At 45.4% G+C, this 20,551-nt stretch overlaps 1 protein-coding gene across 3 annotated transcripts in view; it reads right to left on the reverse strand.

The window, feature by feature from the left end:
* Nucleotides 1-20,551, reverse strand: part of ITPKB (inositol-trisphosphate 3-kinase B) — a 104,790-nt gene that overhangs the window by 79,799 nt on the left and 4,440 nt on the right. The gene's annotated exons all lie outside the window — the stretch shown is intronic.

The raw sequence follows: 20,551 nt of genomic DNA on the forward strand, positions 1-20,551 counted from the left end.
AAATTCAGAGTTCATGAAGGACACCTTCCTGCTGCTTGACACTTGGCTCAGGCTTTAAAACTGTTTTTTTTTGTTTTGTTTTGTTTTGTTTTTTTGCTTTGAGACAGAGTTTCGCTCTTGTTGCCCAGGCTGAAGTGCAATGGCATGATCTAGGGTCACCACAACCTCCGCCTCCCGGGTTCAAGCGATTCTCCTGCCTCAGCCTTCTGAGTAGATGGGATTACAAACAAGCATGCGCCACCACACCCAACTAATTTTGTATTTTTAGTAGATACAGGGTTTCTCCATGTTGGTCAGGCTGGTCTCGAACTGCCGACCTCAGGTGATCTGCCCGCCTCGGCCTCCCAAAGCACTGGGATTACAGGCATGAGCCACCACGCCTGGCCTAAAACTGTTCTTTTTACTACAGTGACAGCCAAAGAAAGCATCCTGGGTGTTCAGATAGCAATCAGTCTCCTGAACAACTGCCCCTCCTCGTAAAACAATCTACCACATCCAGGCTATATTTACTTCAATCAGTTTTCCCACTCCCACCCCAACATCCTGATTCTTAAAACTGACGGCCTGTGACCTGGTCCCACAGGACTTTCTTTGACTTATTCAGATAATTGATATTTTTAAAAATCTTGAGCATCTATGGCAAAGGGCCCTTCTTGAAAGCTAAGCTAGGAGGCTCTCAGAGAGAAGACAATGTGTTGTGTGTGCTTGAACATTTCAGGTATGGGCCTCTGACATCTGTCGTAAGTGTTACTTGTCTGGAATGCAGCTTTACAAGTCAGTATGTGATTCGCCATGTTCTCATTCCTTCTGCACAGTAACCAGCACCATGAGACCACAGCTGACACAGATCAGGTATGTGGCACGGGCAAGAAATAAACCTTTGTTTTTTTCTGCTGCCAATTCTGGGGCTGTTTGTTACTGCAATGTAACCTAGCTCATCCTGACTAACACAGCACCTTTGATTTGAAGTAGGAATGAAATAGAGAGCTGCTCTGACCCTGGCTTGCCGCTTGAACAGAGGAGGCAAGAGAACAGCACTGGAGAGGGAAATAAAGGGTCCACAGCAAACGACCTGTCACCCCGCAAGGTTGCCCTGCTTCCTCCTGCTGTGTGCTTTGTGTGTGTGCATCCCTCTACTCCAGATAGTCTCTCTGACTACGTGAATCCCTTCAAAAGTCATCTCCAATGGCACCACATCTGAGAATACTTCTCCATTACCCTAGATAGTGTTGGCATCTGTCCTCTGCTGCCAGCTGGAATTGGGACTTCACACTGTAAACACACTTATTCTCTCCCACAGCACTTACTCATCTGGAATGACAGTACAGAGTGGTGGGCACAGGGCGGGCTCTAGAGCAGTGCTTTTCAATCAGGGGCCGTTTGGCAATGTCTGGAGACATCTGGTTGTCACAAATGGCGGGGAGGTGCTACTGATCAGAGAAGCTGAGCATCCTACGGTACACAGCCCCACACAACCAAAAAGTGTCTGTCCTGAAATGCCAACCATTAGAAACCCTGTTTTACAATAAAAATGGCTGGGTTCATTGCATGACTCTTCTATTACTATGATTTTAGACATGTCACATAACTTCTCCTTCAATGCCTACCACATAATAAATGCATAATAGATATTAGGTATTGCAATCTGCCTCCTCTACTTAACTTCAACTCCCTAGAAGGTAGGAGTTAAGTTATGCTTACATATGTATCCCTACTGCCAGTACACCACAAACGTTTGCGAACTCCATGAGTAAAGCATTAGTTCATTCTTTCCTGAAAGCTAGTTAGTCACAAGTGGTAGATAAAACCCTCTATGTTGTACCAAAAAGACAAAGTCTCTGAGTGCATTCTCTTTAGCAAAACCCCTGCTGGTTTTAATAAAAAGTATGTATTCTAGTTCACTGCGAAGCACAAAGCAGTTATAGTAACTCTCACCCAAAATATTTAAGAAACCAAAAGATCAACACACACAACCATCCTGGAAGAATGTTAAGTTCATGGGAATTAAATTTTATAACAATGATGCTATCTGGAGAAGTAATTTGAATAAAAACGAACTAACTACTTACCAATGACCATAATATATTTTATGTATTCGAACAAACCAACACAAACGTCAGATTTTAATTTGGGTCAGGAATGTAACAAGAGGTTTTTTTATAGCAATATTTTGTTTTATTTTTTTCATTCAACATCAATTTTCTAGGTATTACAAGTTTTCTTTATTTATTAAACCAAGTCATTTGAAACCTTCAAAATGTGCAAGATTTCCTGATTCACACTATAACACTCTATTGCTTTCATTTTTAATTATTCATTTTATTTATTTATTTTTGAGATGGAGTCTCACTCTGTTACGCAGGTTGGAGTGCAGTAGCAAAATCTTGGCTCACTGCAACCTCCACCTCCCAAGTTCAAATGATTCTCCTGCCTTAGCCTCCTGAGTAGCTGGGATTACAGCCATCTGCCATATTACTTGGCTAATTTTTGGATTTTTAGTGAAGACAGGGTTTCATCAAGTTGGCCAGGCTGGTCCGGAACTCCTGACCTCAGGCCATCCGCCCGCCTTAGCCTCCCAAAGTGCTGGCATTACAGGTGTGAGCCACTGCACCTGGCCCTCTATTGCTTTTACATGCCATTTTCCAAGCTTATAACATGTTCATACACTTCTAATCAGCTGACTTAAAGTAGTGTGGTTGATGTGAAAAATATTAAGAAATCTCAAGTGTGGCATGCAGTAAAAATGCATAAGAATAGTTTTATATATCTCATATAAACCCAAATCATCTTCTGTCAAAAATTGCTCTACCCAAAGTATTTCTATTCTTCCCATACTCTTAAAAAGAGATTTGGTGGCTCTAAAATCTTTTTCTTCTTTTTGCTAAAAATCTCTTTTTATTCTCTTTTCAAAATTTTTTATTTTATTTTAAGTTCCAGGATACATGTGCAGGATGTGCAGGTTTGTTACATAGGTAAACAAGTTCCATGGTGGTTTGCTGCACCCATCAGCCTATGGCCTAAGTATTAAGCCTCACATGCATTAGCTGTTTATCCTGTTGCTGTCCCTACCCCTAACCCCAACGGGCCCCAGTGTGTGTTGTACCAAAAGTTTTTTTAAAACATCTATTAAACAACTGCACCAGCATCAAACCTAGGTTTTCAAAATGTACCAAAACGGAAAAATACTCTGAACCAAACCATCATTTGGTTCAGTTCCAACTTTGGTCTTGAGCCCAATCAGATAACCACTGAAACGTGCTCAACAATTCTAGTGGGCCATGGGGACTGGGAGGAAAGCCTGTGGTCATCTCTCTCTGTGAGATGATTTGCATTCCCCAGGCTCAGGAAATACATGGGAAAATCCTCTGCCCGTTTTCCAAAAATCCTTTAAGCCCACATAGAAAACAATACTTTCTTTGTGACAGATTGTTTATACAAATTCGCTGAAGAAGATTTAGTAAATGTTATATAGACTTCATCACACTGAGGGAGAAACAACCATGCCTTTTAATTTCTTATGATTCACTGAAATGAGGACTAAGATGGTTTATTTCATGCACTACCGGGCTCATGTGGATCACTGGGCAGAAAAACAAACATAAATACATTCTTAAGCAGACGACATCTTCCCCTGTTTCCCAATGGAGACCAAACCCTCCAGCAGGTACTCAAACTGGTAGCAATCCCAGTAACTGTCAACACCACTTTCTGCTGCCCTCTCCTGAGACAGGAGGTAAAAAAATGACAAGGACGTGGCCCAGTGGCATCCAGTGCAAGGTGAAATCCAGGCTACCTTTAAGGAGAAAAATTCCTTCTATCACTGTGGTTATTAATAGTTCTAAATTACATACCCAATTTGTCTTTTTTGGTTTAATTACAATAAAAAGGGGAAGCATTTCTGGGACCTTCAGCATGACCGGGTTGCAAAACTAAACCCAAAGCACAGGCCCAGGCTGCAGAAAGACAAAGGGAAGCACCAGGGGCGGAAAGGAAGCCTCGCCCAGAGCGGGGCCTGGTCCTCGGCCACCATCTCAGAGGCACCCAGAGGGAGGTGGTGAGGAGACACTCTGCATCTGCTTCTTTTTCTTTTTCTTTCCAGGCCCAGCAATCAATAAACAACTTTTCTTAAATAATGCAGCACCTGTGAGTCAGCCTGGGTAAACTCCTGCGGAGATGGGGCTGGGAGGTGATGGTGTGTGGGCAGGGGCCACCGTCCTGGCCTGTATGTAGCACAGCTCCCGCCAGGGCTGCCTGCCAAGGGGCATGACTGTATCTTGGAGTCAGAGAACACCGGGGACAGGAAGGGAGCTCAGAGATGACCAAGCACCTTTACCTGAAGCCCTGAGAGGCAAAGCCCACACAGGACACCAAGGCTTTTGACACCCTGCTTGTTTGTATAGCACCTCTGTGGAATTTTTCTTCTTCTAAGCCAGACCATTCCACAGAAGGAGAAGGTAAATAAGCACATGAAAAATTAACATCACTAGTCATTAGCAAAAAGCATGTTGGCCAGGCGCGGTGGTGGCTCACGCCTGTAATCACAGCACTTTGGGAGGCCAAGGTGGGTGGATCACGAGGTCAGGAGTTCGAGACCAGCCTGGCCAACATAGTGAAACCTCGTCTCTACTAAAAATACAAAAATTAGCTGGGCGTGGTGGTGGGCTCCTGTAGTCCCAGCTACTCTGGATGCTGAGTTAGGAGAATCGCTTGAACTGGGAGGCAGAGGTTGCAGTGAGCTGAGATCTTGCCATTTGAACTTCAACCTGGGTGACAGAGTGAGACTCTGTCTCAAAAAAAAAAAAAGAGAAAACCAACTTACAGTTACAATGAAGGCTGGGATGGTGGCTTACTCCCATAATCCCAGCACTTTGGGAGGCCAGGAGTTTGAGAGCAGCCTTGGCAACACTGGCAACATAGCAAGACCCCATCTCTACAAAATAATTTAAATATTAGATGGTCATGGTGCTGCACACCTGTGGTCCTATAAATAGCTGCTTGGGAGGCTAAGGCGGGAGGATCCCTTGAGCCTAGGAAGTCAAGGCTGCAGTGAGCTATGATCGCCCACTGCACTCCAACCCGGGCAAGCTACAGAACAAGACCCTGTCTCAAAAAAAAAAAAAAAAAGACACCCAAAAACACCTACAATGAGATGGCCTTGCATAGCTGCATACCTGCCAGAGTGGCTAAAATAAAAGTGGGTACTAAATAAAATGCTGGCAAGGGTGTGGAGAAACTGCGGCACTCATACACTGCTGTGGGATGTAAAACGGTGCAGCCACTGCAGGGAGCAGTGTGGCAATTTCGTAAAAAAATGAAATAAATATGCAACTAGCGTACTACCCAGCAACTGCACTCCTGAGCATTTATCACAAAGAAATGAAAGCTTACATCACACAAAACTGTATACACGAATGTTCACAGCTGCTTTATTCAAAATAGCCAGACACTGGAAACAACACAGATGTCCCTTCCTAAAAAGTAAATCGGGGGCCTGGCGAGATGGCTCACCCCTGTTATCTCAGCATTTGGGAGGCCTAGGCAGGCAGATCACCTGAGGACAGGTGTTTGAGACCAGCCTGGCCAACATGGCGAAACTCTGTCTCTACTAAAAAATACAAAAAAAAGTAGCCAGGTATGGTGGTGCATGCCTGTAACCCCAGCTACTCGGGAGGCGGAGGCACTAGAATCGCTTGAACCCGGGAGGCGGAGGTTGCAGTGAGCGGAGTTCACGCCACTGCACTCTATCCTGGGCGACAGAGCAAGACAAAACAAAACAAACAAAACAAAAAATTGAATAAGAATCTCTGAAGGTAGCATAGCAGAGGCTGAGGAATCCAACTTCAATAAGGAATCCTGGTGGTCACTCCACGCTGACTGTGCCCCGTGGTCGGTCACTCGCCACGCCACATGGCCTTCACCACGCTCACGTGGAGGCCACAGCTTCACCTGGTGACCACGGCTGTGCTTCTTTCCAGGGAGGTACCACAGCATGGTCAGGGTTCACATCCTTCAGTCCCACCTCTATCACCTATGGAAACTGTCACCTACTGAAAGCCTGGGCCTTCTCTCTACTGGCCCCTTTAGGCCATCACCCATGTCTCCTAATTTAAATGAGGCCTGCAGACAGGTAAGCCAACTTGACTGCATTCAGTTCCAATTTAGATGCTGACGTTATAAGCCCAGAGCTGACTTGTACCTGTTGGACTCGTGCCTGGGCCACGCAGCTCCAGGCTGCCTGGCTGCTTCACAGCATAACGGTACCTAGCAAGCCCCGTGCAGTAAAGAGACCCACGGAGGCTCTCTCTGGGTGGCCTGAGGCAACTGGACATGTGCAAATCCATGCTCTGTACCTGCTGAAACCCTCTATCCTGTGGGAAGCTCTGCCCTTTTCCCTGTGGGAGGCAGGCTGAGTCCCTGGGGACCCGGATTCAGGGGCTTATTGTCCTGCTAGGTCTGTAGCAATGAGGAGCTTTAACCTTTCCTGCCCTTTAGGGTTAAGAGTTCTCTTCCTGTCTACCCACCTAAGGAGGCAGCTCCAGGGCTCACTTTTGCTGCAGCTGCATGCACTACATCCCTGTTTTTAAACAAAGGCCCATTCATTTAGAAGGAAAAGAATCCTCTCTTCGTTCCACCTCCTCAAACAGAAAAATGATCTTTAACCTGACTAAAACGCTATTCCAGGAGACCTATGTGAACCCCCTCCCCCCCCCCCCCCCCAATATTTCCATGGCAACAACCAATCCTAATTCCCTCAACAACCTCCCAGGGCTGTAGTTCAGAACCCCCATCACTCTACCCATCCACCTGTGCATTCAGTTCAGTTCGTCCCCAGTCCCTCTAAAGCACAAGGCCCAGAGCTAAATTCAGAGCCACCTTCCTCTGTTCTTCAGGCAACAGCTGATGGGTGGCAGAGAGGATGGGGCAGGAACTCAGGAGACTCAGATGAGTTAAAATCCCAGCCCTGCCATTGATCAGCTCTGAGCTTGGGACTAACGACTTACATGTCTCATCTTCATCCGTAAGAGGAGGAAAGTAATGCATACCTTGCAAAAATTACATAAAGTCGTTGATGGAACATGCCTGGCACATAATAGGCACTCTTGAAATCATTGCTGCTATTTTTTTTATTATTATTGTGCAGCCTAAGACTGCTTAGCATTTTTATCAGCCAACCATCTGTTAATTCATATTGAACTGGTAGTAAAATTATAACTCCCAGTGAATTTCATAAGAAACATTGATGAGCCAGGACTCCTCCATCCTATCCTTTGTGCAACTGACTTTTGAATACCTTTATTTGGAACTCATGTTTGAGCCGGAGTTTCGCTTTTGTTGCCCAGGCTGGAGTGCAATGGGGCAATCTCGGCTCACTGCAACCTCCGCCTCCCAGGTTCAAGAAATTCTTCTGCCTCTGCCTCCCAAGTAGTTGGGATCACAGGCATATGCCACTACGCCCTGCTAATTTTCTGTATTTAGTAGAGACTGGGTTTTACCGTGTTAGGCTGGTCTGGAACTCCTGGCCTCAGGTGATCCACCCACCTCCGCCTCCCAAAGTACTGGGATTACAGACATGAGCCACTGCACTGGGCCTTTTTTTTTTTTTTTCCGAGGTGGAGTTTCACTCTTGTTGCCCAGGCTGGAGTGCAGTGGCACCATCTGAGCTCATTGCAACCTCCGCCTCCCAGGTTCAAGTGATTCTCCTGCCTCAGCCTGCAGAGTAGCTGGGATTACAGGTGCCCACTACCACACCCAGCTAATTTTGTATTTTTAGTAGAGACAGGGTTTCACCATATTGACCAGGCTGGTCTTAAACTTCTGACCTCAGGTAATCCACCCACCTCAGCCTCCCAAAGTGCTGGGATTACAGGTGTGAGCCACTGCATCCGGCCATAAACTATTTTCTGAAGCTGCTCAAATCTTCTTTCCAAAGACAGTGTTCCCAAACTACAGTCAGAGGCCAGGCTCGTGGTCCCTAGCAACCTGCCACCTGGTACATTCAGGGCACGCCCCCCTTCAGGTACAACATGGATCCTTGGGGCTCCTTGCCACTCTAACTCCTAGAAAACTCTCCTGCCTTCCCCCGGGAATGTCACCAGTGGTGACAGACCAGAAAATCTAGGCCAAAGATTCAAAATGCCAAAGACAGGATGCCAGGAAGGACCCCAGGACCTGCAGGACTCTGTTCAGCTTCTCAGTGTTAAGCAGCAGTCTGCAGAGGCAGGAGACAGCTCTGCTCTCAGGAGAGAGCAGCTGATTTTTAATGTACAGTGTAATACTGCAAGGTAAACAGCATCCCAGACGCTGCTCCATATGGCTTTAGTCTGAGATCACAACTAATTACCATCCTGTATATATTTCCAGGTTGGGGCAATAAGGGAGTTACTGTCCTGGAGCACATTCGCCATCAGACCACCTCTGAGGTCAACACTGCCACATGCTAACAAGCTCCTTTCGTGGTTTCAATCCTCCCAGACGTCAACCCCTTCATTCTGCAAAGGGCAGAAGGAAACTAGGGCTTGAGGAGGTGTTAGAGCAGGCTGAGCCTGGGACACATATATCTACAGAGGGGCATTGCCCCAAAACTGCACGTTCAGAGCCTGGAAGCTCTCTACGGATGCCTAATGGGCCTTGGGGTTAGAAAAGGCTTGAGCAGATCACCCTGGACAGAAAAGAGGCAAACCCCAGGGTCAACCCTGCGGTAGGTCTGCCCCCCATTACAGCCAAAAGGAAGGAGAGAGTTCCACATCACACATCCAGTGTGTAGCAGAGTAGAGACCAGGGTTTGGCAGGCAGGGATGCCCAGGGCTGTGGTGATGCCAATCTGTGCGGCTCAGATGGAATGTGTCGCCATCCAGCCCTGGATCCTGCACGGGTTCTGGTAGGCCCTCCTGGGACTCAGAAGTGAGCTGGTGTGCTTGGGGTTGGTCAGCTCCGTCCAGTCACCTAACTGGCTTTTCCTTCCACTCCACCGTCCCAGCCCAGATGACAAGGGCACAGCATGGCCTTGTGACCTGGGAAGTGCTGGGCAGACTCTCTGTGGCTCACTTCAGAGAGGAGGTTGGGGTGGTGAGCCGCCTGGACCTGAGTCCCTGTGAGTGGATGTGTGACAAACCTCACTGGGTGTGCAGTAAAATAAAGCCTCTCCATCTCAGAAAGAGCCCGTGTTAATAAGCACATGCCTGGCTTGGCCACCAGATGCGGCACAGGGAAGAGATGAAGGCTAATTAAATAACACCTCCAGAGAACTCCCTAGTAAGAAAAACCACAGTGATACACAGTAGTGTTGTTATACACTTATACACACACACACAATTAGCATTTTTAACAGCTGCACCACCTGTTAATTCATATTGAACTGGTAGAAAAAGATGTAACTCTCTGTGAATTTTATAAGAAATATTGATGAGCCAGGACTCCTCCATCCTATCCTTTGTGCAAACGACTTTTAAATACCTTTGTGTGTGTGTGTGCGCGCGTGTGAGACTGTGTGTATTTCATTGGCTCTCTTATGAGCTACAGTGACTCTAAAAGATGCACCAAGAAAGCAGAGGAAAAAGGGGAAGGGAGGGAAGGGACAGAGGTTTTCACACCCCCACAATGCTGGGTGTTTTGTGTCTGGATGACCTCAGCCAGTTTCCACCTACAAAACAGAATAAAAAGAGGCTGGTCCCCAGGGTATGTAACCCGACACCTCCTGCCAGCAGCTGAATACAGGGGATTGTTTTTTAAACTTCAAGTTCCAAGCCCTAGTAACAAAGTGAGGCCTCTCCTGCAACTGATGAACCTCCTTGGAAAAATAAATCCTGCTGCCTATTTTGTCATCATCTTCGACAATTAGCTGTACTTGGGATGATGTGACCAGAGCCACTTGGTGAAGGCAATTAGGGCATCCACTTAAAAACGCTCTTCACAACTGGAGGAGGGGCCTGTTCTGCGCCAGTACTTGAGCCTCATTATCTCTTTTCACAGCAGCCTCCGAGAGAGGCTCATTAGCCTCATGTTAGAGATGAGGAAACTGAGGTTCAGAGGTGCTCAGCCCCCTCCGAGGTCTAGGACAGAGTGAGGGTGTGGGTTCAGGTCAGGCTGGCTCAGGCTCCACACTCCCCAGCAGATCACTTGCTTTGTGTTAAGCAAGAGCAAGCCTTCTCCAGCACACACTTCCTACAAACCTCAATGTCAAAGAGCTCCCATACCCCATGACTCCTCCTCTTCCAAGGGCAGAAGTTGGCAATACTGCCTCGGGCACCCTGATGCACTTTCACCCAACCAAAGAGAATGGTGGAGGTAGCAGGTCAGTATAAAATGCTGACGAATGACACCACAGCTGCCTCTGAGGTCCATGCTATTGTAGTGAGCATTTAGTATGTCCAGATACTGTACTAAGCATTTCTCATGTTTCCTTGTTTAAGGCGCACACCCTTAAGGTGGGTATTGTCAGTCACATTTCACAGATGATGAAACTGAGGGGCAGAAAGCTTTCTCTAGGGTCATGCAGTTAGCATGTGGCAGAGTTTAGACTCAGCCCAGGACTACCACATCACAGCTCTCCCCTCCCCCTAGGGCTTTTCCATAGTTAAGCCTCCATAATGTGTCCTACGCAGAAAAACCCCTGCGGAGCTCTCCTGACCCGTCCTTCCGGTCAGTCAGAGTCCTCCCGAGACCACAGCAGAAGTGCAGCTGTCTGGGCTCTGCACCGTGCATCAGCTGAGCATCAATTTGTGCAGAATCCAACGCTCCAAATCAAGTCCTGGGCTGGGATGCCCTCTTTCATTCCAGCCTCCAAGAGTCTCTGGATCCAGGACAGTCTCTTTGACCAACCACTTCTAACAGAGGGAGCAAATTCCTTAAGGGCTTTACCCCAGACTCCTTCCCTAGAGGCTGTTGCCCAACTCCAATTCCTCTACTCCCTGTTCCACAACACACACTGAGGCTTTCTGCCTTTTGCATGCCAGCACCAATTCATTATTTAACTCAGATTTAATAAACACGCTTGCCCAATGGCCATACAACTTGTTCTGACTTTCTAACTCTCCAGTATGGCTGTCGGACTTAACTTTGTCTTAGAAGGCAGATCCCCCAGGAGAGAGACAGCATCAGTTAAGCCGTTCTCTTCAGCACAGGCGAATGCAGACAAGGGTATTAATTAAATGCCTAGTATTGGGCCACCACTGGGTGCAAAGTGCACTTCTCAACGTCGGCACCCATCCAAAGGGAGGTCCAGCTCCATGAGAAAGAAGGCAGTGGTTTCCAGACCTAACCCAGGGCCTGGCCAGTCAGAAGAGGCACCCAGTATAATTTGCTGAATGTAATATATGCTTTAAAAACAAGACTTTGCTGAATTCCCCTCTTTCACTTTCCATGACACAGAAGAGAAAACCACTACCTGGTACTGGAAAAGTCCATGCCCCCATTAAGTATCCTCAGACTAGAGTGCAGTGCAGTCTCCCTGCCGTGATTCAGCGCTGGTGGCTCTGTTCCGGGAGCATCAGACCCTGCTTTGAGGGCTGCCCTTTGCTCGCTCCAGCCTTCCCTGGTTTCGGTCACATCTGCATGCCCACTGACGAGTGGGCAAACCACAGCCGGAGAAGGCTACGTCCACAGCCCACGATGGCCGAGACAGTCACGTAGGTGGGAGGAGGCAGCGCGGCAGCTGAAGTGAAACTGGGGCGTTATCCAGAACGTCTGCTCACCCCAGCCCGACCTGCACTGCTCCGTCCACCTCAGAACTGGCTCTGCCGTGGACACAAAGATTCTTTTTGACGTAGTCCTTATAGATTTCTCTTTAAGCCACAAGGTCAGAACACTCTTCATGAGTGAGTGCCTGTCCTTGTCCATCCTCTTTTTGGAAAAACTTAAAAAGCAAAGTCATCGTACTTATAATTAAAAGCTCTTTTAGGCAGGAAATAATTCATTCTCCTCAAATGACTCTGTATACACTGTCTCATTTGGACTCACAAAGACCCCATGAGGTAGGAAGACTATCAACCCATTTTACAGACTGGGGATACCAAAGTCCAAAGAGACCCAATGAGGTCAAGTGCTGAATCTGAGAGTGACAAGTCTTTCAAGCAGGTTGCCCTTGTAAAGCACAATAAAAGTCTCAGAGGAGGCCTTGAGTCTATGAAATTACTTGCAGTTACCCAGATGGTCAATATTAATGAGTGTTTAATGTCGTGAGGACTGTGATGATGGAGGAGAAACGTTAAGAAAAAGGCCAGGCTCAGTGGCTCGCAGCTGTAATCCCAACACTTTGCCAAGCCAAGGCAGAAGCATCGCTTAAGCTCAGGTATTCACGACCAGCATGGGCAACGTAGTAAGACATGTCTCTACTAAAAAATAAAAAAGTAGTCGGGTGTGTTGGTATGACCCTGTAGTCCCAGCTACTCAAGAGGTTGAGGTGGGAGGATCTCTTGAGCTAGAGAGATCGAGGCTCCCGTGAGCCGTGATCAGACAACTGCACTCCAGCCTGGGCGACAGAGTGAGACTCTGTCTCAAATTAAATAAATAAGTAAAGTTTTTTTTTTTTTTTTAAAGGAAAAAGAGAAAATGGTTTCAGCAGCCTCATATAGGCTAAAATATCAACTAAAACACATTCAAAATGTCCCCTACACTGGCAGCAAATTTTTAATCTGTAAGGATTCTTTAGTAGTTTCTCAAACAGTGACCTTCTCAATTCCCAGCTGTAACACATAGCAACCAATTTTCCTGCCCTTGGCTCAGCAATCTGGGTCTCAGAATTATTTGTCCCCAACAAAATCTCTTAACCATGTCTTAAGCTACTGGCAGGCAGTTAGATTTTCCAATTGACATTGTTAAGAGATTAAAACTGTTTATCTCATTGTCATACACAGGCCTTCTCAGTTTCCTGCTAATAGATTCAGGTTAGATAAGGATTACAGAAGTGATACTCCCAAGTTCCTCTCTATACCAGCTGGCATCCTTTCCCCATAAGGTTATGAGGTATATTTTATCAAATCTGCCATTCAGATAGCTAACGTGTAAGAAGAAAAACATTATACCTCATGCATAAGCAGAGGCTTAGACAAACACCAGCTCCTATTCAACTGGGGAAGAAGCTCTTCACAGGAGATCCTGCTGAGTTACATAGTCATTCATCAATTGCCATAGAGAAGATGAAAACAAATTGAGTTGAGCCTGGAAAGAATGTCAGTGAAACTGGAAAAAACACTTGCTGGGAACTGCCTGGGGTGCAGTGACCTCCTCTGTAATTGCCCAGGTCCCACCAACTCGCAGCATACCAAGAGAGATTGCAGATTGAGCTGGGTAGATGGTCAGTCACCAGGGAACCAAATCCGCCCAAAGCAGCTGAACGCTCCCCTTAGTGCATGAAAATATCAAGCACTGGTAATATAAAATGTGCTATGATGTCTTCTTGGAAAACTGTAAAATCAGTGTATTCATAATGATTTAATGGATGGGGGCAGGGAGGGGGACAGAATGAAGAGAACCCTTTAGAAGGGTCAAGAAAGAAAACTGTCATTGCCCCAAAAGCCAGAGGTAAAAGCACCTCATTTGCACCCTCCCCGCTCAATGTTCTGAGACCAACTTTATAAATGTGAGCTGATGGCCCACCCCTTTAAAAGAGTTCTCCTTGGCCAAGGCCCGGCCCTTATCCTGCATCATTAATACATAACATCATCTCTGGGTAGGCAAATCCTAATCTTGGTCACCAGGTCAACGGAAACAATCTTGATGCCTATGTTTGACATGCTATATCACTTCATTTTCCCTTTCCACCAAGAATCTTACCACAAAAGTAAAATACAAGATTAACAGGGTAACAGTGAGCTTCACGAGGGAGGATTCTCCTTAGCTGAAAATTCACCACCACCACCCCAGATTGTGTGAGATGTTTTTTTCTTTATTCAAAGATGGGGAAATAAAAACATATCCTTCCCCACTGCAAATGAAATCATACATAAATATGAATTTCAGAGATTCGTTCTGCTGCCTTATTGTCTATAGCTCCTACTTTTTGGTTACTTATACAACTTAACCTGCTGGTGTGGGGCAAAATAGAAGTAAAAATCTCAGGATATAAAACATGCTGTATTGACTAGTGGCCTGAACAGACATATTTTGTTGATTGGGTTTCCTTAATTAAGTGAAATCAAATCAATAAAATGCCCGAGTAAAGCTCAACAGAGGAGAACAGATCAGATTTCTAACAGTGAATTCTTAATGGAATTGTTGAGAAACACACTAGACAAGTTAGTCAAAAGCCTGACTGCTGGCTTGTCACAAGTCATTCCTTATCAGACAGAGTTGGAAGGTTCTGCCTTTAAGTAAGAAACATCAGAGTGGTCTTCCCTGCACAAACACTTTGCAAACATGTGTCATGGTTGACCTTGTCCCTTGAGGCTGGTGTACACAGTGCACTTCTGCTGATCAAGCGATTCACTCCTATCTCTTTGAGTCTAAGCCTTAAAGTAATCCCTACCCTGCCACTGAACAAAAGGAAACTACTATTTACTATACCCCTACTGTGTGCTAAGTGCAGTGCCAGGCACCTTTACAAACGTTATCTCATTGAACGTTCACCACTCCATGAGGTCACACCTACTCTTCCTATTTTTCAGAGCGCTTGCTGGTCATGTGTAGACTGGAATTTCACCCAAGTCTCCTAAAACCAAGCCTAGCACCCTTATCCCTGTGGCAGCAAAGTCACAGGGATAAGCAACAAACTTGCATTCCCAGGGCTTGATTCCCTTTCTTCCTTCTTCACTTTCCAGATGGTTCTGCATTTCTTTTACAGGTAGATAATGCAGCAAGGATTTTTTCTCTCCTTCATTCATTCACTCATTCCTTTAACAAATGCTTTAAAAGCGTGTACTGTGTTCAAAGCCAAGGTGGATCTGCAAAGGTGAGTAAAGCTCTTACCCATTGAGGAAGTCTGTTAGGTGGAAAGAAGGATCTAAGCATGGGTCCTGTGACAGTATTGACTATTTTCCAGGCTTGCTTTCCTCCTTTGTAAAATGTGGATATTAAAGGAAATGAGCTCTAAAGCCTGTCCTGGACCCAGATTTCAATACTGTTAATTATGGAAGCTATCGAAAAGTTTTTGTTTTTTTGAGACAAAGTCTTGCTCTATTGCCCAGGCTGGAGTGCAGTGGGACGATCTCGGCTTACTGCAACCTCCACCTCCTGGGTTCAAGTAATTCTCCTGTCTCAGCCTCCCAAGTAGCTGAGATTACAGGTTCATGCCACCATGCCTGGCTAATTTTTGTATTTTTAGTAGATTTAGTATTTTTAGTAGACGAGGTTTCACCATGTTGGCCAGGCTGGTTTCAAACTCCTGACCTCAGGTAATCCACCCACCTCAGCCTCCCAAAGTGCTGAGATTACAGGTGTGAGCCACTGCACCCAGCCTAGTTTTTGTTATTTTTAAATAGCAAGCACAGAGACCTAACTTCCTAATGAGACCATATATATTTATGGTGTCTTTCAACCACGGAGACTTGAACTGTATTTAAAATAATAGTTTACTCCTGGAAAAATGGATCCAGGCTGCTGTCTTCACCAGGAAGTTGGGGTGAATGAAGGGGGCCCAGTGAGAAAATGAAGAGCTGGCTGGCAGAACTTCACCAAGTCAAATTTGACTACAAGGTCATGGGGCCAGGACCAGCAGATTCTTCCAGATCACCAATGTGGCCCTCCACGCTCAGACGGACTGGACCCATGGGTCTGAAAAAGATGCTGATTGTTTCTGCTCCATGTTGTTTGGGACTGCCTGTAGCACCATCATCACTTGGTTCGATAAGTTAACACAGGAAGGGCAACCGTCTTAGGAGAACTGGTCATACCAAATCCCAAACAGGCAGCTGCCACTCCACTTTTCTCCTGTTACCACAGAGTTCATAGTTGGGTTTGGTGTGATTTTTGTTAACAATGAGCTCCCCTGATTGCTGAAAAATACATCCTTCACAATGCCAATTCTACCTAGTGAAGAAAAGAAAATTCACGGCAAGGCCTTCTTGTCAGGAGTTGAGAGTACCATGTGCATAAACCTATGAACCCAAGCTCTCCTTTCCCACCAAAATCCATAGAACCCTCCACACGGATGCTGCTACCACAACACGCTTTAGAAGAGTTCCTAGGTTAATTCTGAATCACCTCTGATTATCCAAAGTCTGCAGAGTTTTTTTCTGATAAGATATAAAATTCTTTCCATTAAATACCTTAAAATTCTACCTTTAGATAACTAGATGGAAACCTGACAAAATAAAATAAGCCTAAACAATGTTATCAATACTCCTAGGAATATAAATAAACTAACCAGTACTAATTTAATCTGTAACTGCATTTAGCAGGTATGTGCCAACAAAATCAGAAAAGTGACTCTGTAGCGATTCAGCACTTAAAAACACAAATTCTGAACATGACTTACGTAACACCTGAAACATATTTCTCTAAAAACACTAACTGACTGATTTAATGTTTTCCTGTAGTGCCTAAAAGCGGGTAAATCTTGAGCTGTGTGTTTTGCAAAGTCTAAGCATTTGCATGATAAGTAACAATGCTTAGAATCAATCTCTCTTTTTCTGTATACCTGATCTTTACTTGAAAGGTTTTAAACTGGCTGAGTACTTTTATCTTTGATAAGACAAGGTCTTTGAAGTGATGTTTTGGCTCTGTGTGGGCAAGGCCTTAATTTCTAGACTTCAGTAACTGAGGGGGTACAGAGCCTTGCTTTCTGCTTTTAAACAGAATGAATCCTTTACTGTTCAGGTTAATGTTCTGACATTCTACCAGGAGTCTCTAGCACCAGTCTAATTATTAATGATAATCTTGGGTATTGTACTGATGATTTATTCTGATGATGGTTTTTCAAAGAGCCATTCTTATGGCAAAGAGATAGAAGAGAGGCAGATCAATTAATTGGTCTCAAGCAAAATCACAAAAAAAGTAAAAGGTGCCCAGTTTTGGCCTCGGTGCCGGATACCCACACCAAAGAAATCTTGTCACATTTCCCAATAGCCTAATGCAAACGCTAGGTTTTGAATCAGATGTCTTCAATTACGTAGTCACAAACCGTTAGAACTAGATGACCCCATGAGATAATCCTCGTGCAATACCCACATTTCCAGAGGAGAAAACTAAGCTAGAGAAGCAGAGCCCATTAAGTATGTCCTTGGGTCCCTTTGACTTTCTGAGTGTTGGTTTCCTCATCCCCAAACAGATCAGAGTCATACCCAGAACCCAACATAAATGACTCGGGGCCAGATCTCAAAGCTGCTGAGGCCTTGCCAAAAAGATCCTCTCCATGTACCTGACAGAGAAGAAGGGTACCCCATCTTCAGAAAACAGCATCTGCAACCTGAGCTCATAACTCCACAAATCTGAGCTTTCAACATTCTCATCTAGAAAATAATTTTCCAATTAAAGGTATTCACCAACAGATGCATTTTTTAAAGTGCCCCTCTAAGGCTTTCAAGTTTTAGTTTGCTTTACCTCAAACTAGAATTTTTACACACTTTTCAAAACCACATAAAACCACGTTAAACTGTTTGGATTTTTTACTTTGTGTATGAGTTAGTTTTTCACTTAAAAAAAAAAGACAACAAAACTAGTCAATATCAAAAACAAAAAAAGCTAAGGTAACAAAATGCCAGTGGCCCTTAAAGAATAGGACGCTGAAGCCAAGGGTTTTGTATTACAGTTCTTTATACATCCCCCAGGTAATTAGGCCAGTGTTTTGTTTTTGTTTTGTTTTTTTTTTTTTTTTTTTTGAGACGGAGTTTCGCTCTTGTTACCCAGGCTGGAGTGCAATGGCGTGATCTCGGCTCACCGCAACCTCCGCCTCCTGGGTTCAGGCAATTCTCCTGCCTCAGCCTCCTGAGTAACTGGGATTACAGGCACGCGCCACCATGCCCAGCTAATTTTTTGTATTTTTAGTAGAGACGAGGTTTCACCGTGTTGACCAGGATGGTCTCGATCTCTTGACCTCGTGATCCACCCGCCTCAGCCTCCCAAAGTGCTGGGATTACAGGCGTGAGCCACCGCGCCCGGCCTGTTTTTTGTTTTCTTTTGAGACGGAGTCTCACTCTGTTGCCCAGTCTGGAGTGCAACGGTGCAATCTCGCTCACTGCAACCTCCACCCCCTGGGCTCAAGCAATCCTCCTGCCTCAGCCTCCCAAGTAGCTGGGATTACAGGTGCCTGCCACCATGCAGAGTAATTATGGTATTTTTAGTAGAGATGGGGTTTCACCATGTTGGCCAGGCTGGTCTCAAACTCCTGACCTTAAGTGATCTACCCATCGCAGCCTCCCAAAGTGCTGGGATTACAGGCATGTGCCACCTCGCCTGGCCTTCTTTTTTTTTTTAATACATATAATCAATAGTACAATTTTGAAATAATAAAAATATATTTTTAAAGTAAGATACTTTCATATCTTAATACACTTTAACCCTGGTGTCTCAATAGTCCAGATTCTCTTAAACTGAATTATATAGGGAAGCAAACAACTGCTAGTTAATTTTTAGCTGTTGAAAAGAACAAATTGCACTATCCTTGCTCAGTGCAATTTGATTTTGTTCAGATCTCAGAGAACAGTTAGCATGAATGTGCCTGAATTTAAGCCACTGCACACTGGGTGTGTAAGCAACTACTTCCGGGCAAATTTCAAGTGTCTGATCCCCACTAAGCAGATACGCTGTCACCCACTGCCTGCACACCACACCATATACAATATACACTCATTCCACAGCAAGGAGGAAGACAGCGAGAGCTACAGGAGGCCTGAAATATTGAAGTCTGTGGGAAGGTAGGACACAAAAAAATTCTCAGTGTTTGGTGTGGGTCTGAGGGCCAGGGGTTGGTTATGTCGCCGGAATACTGAACATGCCATTTCAGACCTGTGTGTGAGGGAGGATGAGAAAGTGGGAGCCTGTGTGAGCATGTGAGGGTGAGTGTCAGCATGTGTGAGGGCGAGTGTAAGCAAGTATGAGCAGGCGTGAGGGTGTGGAGCTGTAGCATCGTGCCGTAGCTGGATGGACGCAGCAAAGTCCAGAAAAGAGAATGCTGTATCAGGGTGGTAGAACCTCAGACAGAGCTGGCTGGGCTTTAATCTATCAAACACAGAAAAGCCCAGCCAAAAGGCTCACTCTATCAAGATGTCTGGCCTTCTGTAGACAAAATATCAATCGCAGGTAATCAAGTGATTTTTGACCCAGTGAGCTGATATTTGGGCGTCATAGATAAGTCTCCAGCATAATAATCTGTACAAGAAGAAAACTTTATCATACAAGCACTCAACCAAAGCTCAAAAGTCCCTAGGATCCCATAAATTCCAGTTGGCTACCCATCCTTACCCCCTAAACACACACACACACACACACATACACACACACACACAAACACACACACACACACCCCACTTATTTCCCACCAGTCTCATGTGATTCAGAGAGCAAAGCACGGAGAGGATTTTTTCCTGGCTCTGCTCTGCAGGTGTCTGAAAATCTGTTTAAAGGTGAGAAGTAGACTGGACAACAGGCTGGCCTCATTTCTACCTCTAGATATGTTCACTAACTTTAAAACACCACTTAACCCTTTGGTTTCTCAACTGGCATCCTTCTGGGAAATGAAAAAAAAAAATCACCTGTCCTTATTGATCTTGTTAATGCTCTTCTAGACAAGAGCCCTTCTCAAACATTGGGACACAAACTGTTTTGACAACCAGCCAATAGAAGTTGCTAATCTACCACTAGAAAGGGTGAATAGATAATCAGGGAACAAGTTAAAGTGACTTTGGCTGTGCCAGCTATGCTTCAGGAGCTCAAAAGCAACTGGGAAGAGTGGGACGGGGGACCATCTCTTATTCAGCAGGCCTCCAGCTGCTGAGCAGGAAGACAGAGAATTCTGGGCCATGCCTTCGGAAAGCAGCATGTCTCACCTGCCCTTGACCACCATTCCCTTCCAGGTGGACTGTTTCCCCCTCTAAAGGTGGTATGCCTATGCCTGACAGCAGGTGCATAATGCCCAGGGCCTGTGCCCTAGCCACAAAATGCTAGACTGATTGGGCGACTTTGCATACACATTTGCCTCCACATCATCAGCAGAAAGCAGAGTTTCATGAAAAGGAATGCCTGGTCTTCAAAAATCCAGACTGTGATTTGTGAATCGGGAATCAGAGAGGAGTATGTTTTGTGGTCCAAAATACCTTAGTGAAGAATGCAGAATAGAAACATAAAGCTCTCAGTCGTGGTGTAGAAAGTTACTGAGGTACAATGGAGTATTTGATATTCAAGATGAAATCAGAGGCTACCTACTACAATAAATGCAGAGTTTCCCCCAACGTAGCACAACCACCCCTAGCACACCGAACTAGGAAATTCCCCATGCTCTCTGGAAAAGCTAAGGCAAAGTCCAGACCTTTTTAGAAGTGCTAGCTTCAACTCCTATGTCTTCCGTAAGGTACTCTGATCCTCCTAAGAGCAAAAATAGCCTACAACTTTGATTAACCATCTACTAGAAATAAACTCCTGTCGACTGCCATAACCAGAACAAGATGTCAGTGTGATGAACCAA

The sequence above is a fragment of the Sapajus apella genome, unplaced genomic scaffold (genome assembly GCF_009761245.1).
Source record: "Sapajus apella isolate SASKATOON/1434 unplaced genomic scaffold, GSC_monkey_1.0 scaffold22, whole genome shotgun sequence".
Classification (NCBI taxonomy): domain Eukaryota; kingdom Metazoa; phylum Chordata; class Mammalia; order Primates; family Cebidae; genus Sapajus; species Sapajus apella.